This window comes from Lolium perenne, chromosome 5 (genome assembly GCF_019359855.2).
Source record: "Lolium perenne isolate Kyuss_39 chromosome 5, Kyuss_2.0, whole genome shotgun sequence".
In the NCBI taxonomy this organism is placed as follows: Eukaryota; Viridiplantae; Streptophyta; class Magnoliopsida; order Poales; family Poaceae; genus Lolium; species Lolium perenne.
Genome location: NC_067248.2, coordinates 267,877,681 through 267,885,694, shown reverse-complemented (window position 1 = coordinate 267,885,694; position 8,014 = coordinate 267,877,681).

Below are 8,014 nucleotides of genomic sequence, written 5' to 3'. Positions count from 1 at the left end.
GTATTTAGAATTAGAAGATAGAGTTGGGCTCGTACACGGTCAGGTGTACTTCCGAATTAGAAAGTCCCTCGGACTATAAATATGTATCTAGGCTTATTGAGAAAGGAGGACAATCACGTTCACAACAAACACAAACCAGGCGCATCGCCACCCCTTATTTCGAGGGTTTCTTCCGGGTAAGCATCATGCTGCCTAGATCGCATCTTGCGATCTAGGCAGTACACGTTTATTCGATTACCTTGTGTTACTCGTGCTGAAGCGTTGTTGATGGCGAGTAGCACTATTTATCGTAGATGTCTTGGGGCTTGCATTGATGTTTTTCTTATGCATATTTGCTTAGCAATGCCGTCCCTCGATATCTAGCTGTCCTTACACCTGAATAGGTGTAAGGGCAGCACCTTGCTTATTCGTTACTTAGTAGATCCAATCTGTTATAGTTGCTCCTTGTTTCAAGGATTAGTTTAATATCTGCATGATTAGGCCTTTTGCTGGGGTTGATGATCCGGTAGTGCGTGAGGTGTTGTTTTACCGTTCCTATAAGGGATGTTCCGGGAATTGACTTAACGTTGGTTTTTAGGCCTCTTTTAGGGATAGTTTCCATCATCTTTCGTATCTGCTAGGCCCAACTACGCGTAGGATGTTCCGATTATGCGGTGAAAACCCTAAACTATCGTAGATTGGTTTAGCTTTGTTTTGATCAAGCAGGATCCCCATGTCATCGTAAATCCAACGTGAACCATGGGGCGATCGGCTCTTTGAGCCGATCCATAGGGCAACCTGAGAGCCGATCGGGCTCGTATTTAATGTTTACGTGTCTACCATGCAGGAGACTAGTTGAAGCAATCCAACACCTTCCTGATCAGGTATAGGTTAGGTGGCACGCCCTTGCAACCGCCAGGACGTGTGCTGGGACTTTGCGGGACGACGCGAGGCGCCAGGGCCCACTAAGCGGTCGTGGGAGCCTCCCGGCTCTTCGTGTTGCTTAACCACTGCTCGCCGGCGAGTTTTGGCAGGCAACACATTCTGGCACGCCCGGTGGGACCCTTTCTACAACAACCACGTCAACATCGGCAGCCAAGATGTCGGACGAACTGATCAAGTACGAGGATCTACCTGCAGAGCATAAGAAGAAATACGATGAGCTGAAGGCCATCTTTGAAGCCGATCTCATCGGCTCTTTTGAGAAGACCCGTTCGCACGGCATCAGGTTCAAAGGATTCACACCCGAAGGCGCGTTCGAGGGATTAGATCTATCTCTCCCTTCGGAGGAACGTACCAGAGCCCTGCGCCAAGAAATTAACTATGCTGTGGCTCATTCTCTACATCGGCATTCTGAGAGCCTGGTGAATACGCTTGAGCGAGTTGCGCTTCATGTGGTGCAAGAAATCATGAAACATCAGTATTCTCCGTCAGGACCTGCTTTAGGGACTTATCAGGGAGAGATACCATTCCACACCAGGCCACCATTGCCATTCGCGATGGCAGCTCCACAGCAACAAGGTTCACCGGCATACGTTGTCTACAAGGTTGGAGGTGATCCTGGCGACTACCAATTCTTGTATGAGCCGCCCAAGGAGATCCCACATGGATACGTGTGCACATATGTTCCGGACTGCAACAACTGGACGCGCGCGATCCAAACTTCGGCAGGAGGAATTGCCGGAGCAGGAGCTATTGTTACGACAGGAGGGATTGCTGGAGCAGCGGGGAGTTCTGGAACAGATGCTGAGAAACAAGCGTGGCTAACTAAATATGCCACTGCAACGAGTCATGAAAGCTCAACCCCTACAGCCCCTACTGTGGATCAGATCAGCGCAATCTTGAGAGACCAGTTTGGTATCCTGCCGAAGAAGAGAACAATCGGCTATTCCAAGCCGTACCCCAATGAGTATGACCTAATCCCGCTGCCACCTAAGTATCGGCTCCCTGACTTCACAAAATTCAATGGATCAGAAGGGTCTAGCTCCATCGAGCACGTGAGCCGATACTTGGCATAGCTGGGCATGGTTTCAGCATCAGAGCCCCTACGTGTGAGGTTCTTTGCCCAATCTCTCACGGGTCCAGCCTTTGGGTGGTACACTTCGCTACCCCCAAATTCAGTTCGGACATGGAAGCAGCTGGAAGAGCAGTTTCACATATAATATCATTCAGAAGCTTCTGAAGCGGGCATTGCCGATCTGACGCAGGTTCGGCAAAGGCGAGGAGAGACGGTGTCTGAATACATTCAACGTTTCAGAACTGTCAAGAACCGATGTTATTCGTTTCATTTATCTGAGAAAGAAGCAATCGAGCTGGCCGTCGCAGGCCTCGCAGCGCCACTCAAGGATCTGACGTTCCAAGTGGAGTACAATTCGTTGGCGCACATGGTCCAGAGACTAACTTCGTATGAACAGCGCCACCCAGAATTATACCAAGACAAGTTCAAGCGCACGATAGGCCTGGTCGACGCTGAGGAGGATGAAGACCCTGCGGAAGATCAGGAAGTCGCTGTGGCTGAATGGACTCGGACGGCAGTTCCCGTGTCCTGCAAATGGGTGAAACAACCAGGGCCTCCAAAAGGGTTTGACTTCGATTTGAGCAAAACTGAGCAAATTTTTGATTTGCTGCTAAAGGAGAAACAGCTGAAGTTACCCGAAGGCCACAAAATTCCTACGTCACAAGAGATGAACGGTAGGCCATACTGCAAATGGCATCACACGTTCACCCATGCCACCAACGATTGCAAAGTGCTGCGCGCACAGATTCAAATGGCGATAGAGTCAGGCCGATTAATCTTTGGACAATTTGCCATGAAAGTAGACACACATCCGTTTCCTGGCGTCAACATGGTGGATCTCAGTCACTCCCTAAGATGCGAGCCAGGTTTCTCTTTTGGTGTCAACATGGCAGGGCTTGGGACCCGCCATGGCAAAGATAAAGCAGAAAGCAGCCACTCCCGTGGCAAGGAGAAAGAGGAGGCCGATCCACGCGACCGGCCCCAATATGATAACAGACGGTACCTGACAGAAGAAGAAGTGAGAAGCGTGCGGTATCAACGACCACTCTCCGCGCATCTCCTTAACAAATATGAGCAGCAGTATGACCGACGTCGGTGCTATGACGTGGATGACAAAAGATATCGCCGGTCTGATGCAGATGACAGGAGGTATCGTCGATATGATAGAGACGATGAAGGGTACGAGCGTCACGCTAGAGGGAAATCAAGAGAGCAAGAAGATTTGGATAGACATTGGAACTGTCCTTTCTTTAAACACTGCTGGGACTCAGGAATGAGCCGATTGCCTACAATCGAGAACTGCCCAGAATGTAGCCAGCAGAGGAAGGGAACAAATGAAGTTTCAGTGTTCAAGCGTCTAGGGCCTCTCCCACCTCAGGACAAATGAGCTGAGTCATCTCAAGATGAAGACTTCGAGGAGTCAGATGAAGAAGAGGATAGGTACCACCGGCCAAGGTGGTGCCCTGATGGACTCAGCCATTCTCAGAAGCGTAGGGTGCAGCGGCTACGAAACCTGGAGGAAGCCGAAGCACAGTACCTGTACACGTTGAGGAAGGCACGGCCCGATCTGGCCGTGAAAATTCAGCAAACGCTGGAGACAGAGATGCGCCCGCTAAAGAAAGTGTGGCGCCCTAAACAGACAAAAGCCGATGCAGAGGCATCGGCTGATACAAACATGGTGTTCATACTCCCGTCAGAGTTTTGTGCTCCACAAGACGAGGAAGTATCAGTGGCTCAATTCGACTGCGGTCCACGGCCAGTGATCTTTGAGAAGCCACGAGAGAGGAGCTACAGGCATTTGAAAGCTCTATACCTAAAAGGTTATATCGATGGGCAGCCTATCAGCAAGATGTTGGTTGACACGGGAGCGGCAGTCAACATAATGCCGTATTCCATGCTACGACGTTTGGGACACTCCAATGACGATCTGATCAAGACCAACGTCACGTTAAGCGATTTCAACGGCCAAGCATCAGAAGCAAAAGGTGTGCTGAATGTAGATCTGACCGTAGGCCGAAAAACCATACCTACCTCGTTCTTCATCGTCGACAGCAAAAGCAATTACGCTGTCCTGCTAGGAAGGGATTGGATTCACGCCAACTGTTGCATCCCATCCACAATGCACCAATGCATCATACAGTGGGATGGAGATGAAGTGGAGGTTGTTCAGGCAGATGACTCAATCACGATCTCACTAGCTGCCATGAATATTTGGGATGCAGACGACCAAGAGCTGCTCTCTGGAATCAGTTTGGACGGCTGTGAGCGCATCGAAGCTTCAAAAAACGGGGTGAGGCTGGTCTTATCCACCGGCCTGACGGAGTAGCAAGATCCAAATTAGTAGGTGTACGTGGCAAGGCCGATCCCTGCGATCAGCCCCAAAAAATAAAAAGCACGAGTCTCATCTTGAGCGTGTCACGTAGCCATAGTGAAGCACCAAGAAGTTGTAAACCCTCATCAAGCATTGCAATGAAAAAGGGGGCCGATTCTGGCAATCGGCCAAAATTATCCTCAACATACACTTTGCCTGTATTCAGCATTGATCTAGCAGGCGATGGAAAGCTGGGGTATGGGTTTACATCAGCTGATGAGCTGGAAGAGATTGACATTGGTCCTGGGGATAAGCCACGACCAACTTTTATCAGCAAAAAGTTAGATCCACATCTCAGGGGCCTGATGATAGCCTTGTTAAAAGAGTACCCAGATTGTTTTGCATGGGATTATACGGAGATGCCTGGGTTAGACAGGAGCATCATTGAGCATCGGCTCCCCCTGAAGAAAGGATTTCGGCCGTTCCAGCAGCGAGCACGATAGATGAAGGCCGAAATCTTGGTGGAAGTCAAGAAGGAGATCCAGAAGATGTTGGACGCCGGGTTCATCAGGACATGCAGGTACGCTGAATGGATTTCCAATGTCGTACCTGTGGAGAAAAAGGATGGCCGATGGCGCGTCGCCATAGATTTTCGGAACCTCAACAGTGCCACTCCAAAGGATGAATATCCAATGCCAGTAGCGGAGACATTGATCAATGCAGCTGCTGGTCATAAAATTTTAAGTTTCATGGATGGCAATGCCGGCTACAACCAAATTTTTATGGCTCCAGAAGATATACACAAGACTGCATTCAGAGTACCAGGCTCGGTGGGCTTGTTTGAATATGTAGTCATGACGTTTGGACTGAAGAATGCTGGCGCAACATACCAAAGAGCCATGAATTACATCTTTCATGATTTAATCGGCAAATTGGTGGAAATTTACATCGATGACGTGGTGGTCAAGTCTGTTTCGATGGATGGACATTTGGAAGATTTGCGACACGTCCTGGACCGAACTAGGAAGTTCGGACTAAGAATGAATCCAAAGAAGTGTGCCTTTGGTGTGACGGCCGGTCAGTTCCTGGGTTTCTTGGTTCATGAACGTGGAATTGAGATCGGCCTGAAGAGTCAAGAGGCAGTGCGAACAATGAAGCCACCCACCACGAAGAAAGAGCTCCAATGTCTCATCGGCAAAATTAATTTCGTCAGAAGGTTTATCTCCAACTTGTCAGGACGAATCGAGCCGTTCATGGGATTGGTTAAAATCAAGTCCGATGAGGAGTTTCGCTGGGGGGCAGAGCAACAACAGGCATTTGACGATATTAAGGAGTATCTAACGAAGCCACCTGTGTTGGTTCCACCACAGCAAGACAGGCCGTTCTACATTTACCTATCAGTGGCTGACACCTCCATCGCATCAGTGGTGGTGCAGGTTTATGATGGTCTGGAAAAAGTGGTTTTCTACCTCAGCAGAAGGATGTTGGATGCAGAAACAAGGTACCCTGAAATTGAGAAGTTGTGCCTCTGTCTATGTTTTACCTGCACCAAGATCCAGCACATCTTTCTGTCAGTAGAAATCATCGTCATATGCAAATCGGATGTCATCAAGCACATGCTGTCGGCTCCTGTACTGAAAGGCCGACTCGGCAAATGGATGTTTGCGTTATCGGAATTTGATATCCGGTATCAAACTGCGAAAGCAGTCAAGCGACAAGCGTTGGCCGATCTCATTGCTGAACGAATAAACACGGACGTAGCCACACTATCTGTGCGTGCATGGGCCATGTTCTTCGATGGATCGGTCTGTGAGGATGGTTGCGGCATCGGCGTGCTACTCGTGTCGCCTCGGGGGGCAACATTTTCCTTCTCCATCAGGATAGCTACCCCTTGCACCAACAATGTTGCTGAGTATGAAGCGATGTGTAAGGGAATGGAGTTGCTATTGGATGCTGGGGCGGAAGCAGTTGAGATCTTTGGAGACTCCAAGTTGGTGATTTCTCAACTCACGGAAGAGTACAAGTGTGAGAGCGAGTCGCTCTTTCCATTATGGATGCAATGCCGTGAGCGGATGACACGGTTCAGATATATAAACTTCCATTGGATCCCAAGGTCGCAAAATACCGAGGCGAACGATCTCGCACAAACAGCGTTAGGATAAAAGGACGTAGCCGATGGAGCCGATTTTCAGGTGCAGTTCATGGAACCAGATGATTGGAGAGCCGATATCTTCAATTATTTGAAAGATTCGGCTCGGGGGGCACCTAAACGGATAAGACATAGGGCCATGAAGTACGTACTGATTGGCGATGACATGTTCTACAGGACATTGGAAGGATTACTTCTCAAATGTTTGGGACCAGCCGAGTCCAATCGGCTCTTGCATGAGGTGCATGAAGGTGCCTGTGAAACTCACCAATCGGCTCATAAGATGAAGTGGCTGATCAGGCGATCGGGATTTTATTGGCCCACCATGCTTGAAGATTGTTTCCAGTATTATAAAGAGTGTCAAGCATGTCAGAAGTTTGGGAGCATTCAGATGGTACCCGCATCAGCAATGAATCCTATCATCAAACCTTGGCCATTCCGAGGTTGGGGCATGGATATGATCGGCAAAATTCATCCTGCATCGAGCAAAGGCCATGAATGGGTTCTGGCCATTACAGATTATTTCACTAAATGGGTGGAGGCCGTCCCTATGAAGTCAGTAGCATCGAAGGATGTCATCAGTTTCGTGTTGGAACATGTCATTCATAGATTCGGGATTCCCCAGACTATCACGACCGATGGAGGTTCGGTCTTCATTTCCAAGGAGTTTAGAAAATTCTGCGAGGATATGGGAATCAAGCTGATCCGATCGTCTCCATACTATGCGCAAGCAAATGGGCAGGCTGAAGCATCCAACAAAAGTCTGATCAAGCTGATTAAGAGGAAAATCGACGAGTATCCTAGACGTTGGCACGAGGTATTGTCAGAAGCACTGTGGGCTTATCGCATGTCGTGTCACGGAGCAATAAAAACCTCGCCATACCAGCTGGTCTATGGACAAGAAGCTGTGTTACCCTGGGAGATCAAGGCTGGGTCGAGACGGATTACATTTCAGAATGATTTAACTGCTGAAGAATATGCAGCCCTAATGAGCGACAGCATTGAGGATGCAACGGAACTCAGACTATGGTCACTTGAGAAAATCAAGGAGAATAAAGCTAAGGTGGCTCGCGCATATAATAAGAAGGTGAAGCCAAAGGAGTTCCAGGTTGGTGATCTGGTATGGGAAGCTGTATTGCCGTTGGGGACTACGGACAAAGTGTATGGTAAATGGTCTCCAAATTGGCACGGTCCTTACAAAGTCATCCAGGTTTTGAAGGGCAATGCCTACATGCTTGAATAGTTGTATGGTGTGAAGTTCCCAGTGGCTGTCAATGGCCAGCATCTCAAGAAGTATTTCCCAAGTATGTGGGATGATGGACAGTAAAATATGGAGGCCGATGCACGAAATCGGCCAGTAAAAAGAAAAAAATTTCTCTTCCCAAATATGGGGATGATGAACAGTGGAATATGGGGGCCGATGTATGAAATCGGCCGGTAAAAAGAAGTATATGTACGACGCAACAGGATGCTAAGTACAGCCGATGCACAGCTATCGACTTAAGAGCAGAACAGCCGATGCACAGCCATCGACTTTAGAAGTCATTGAGCTTGGCCT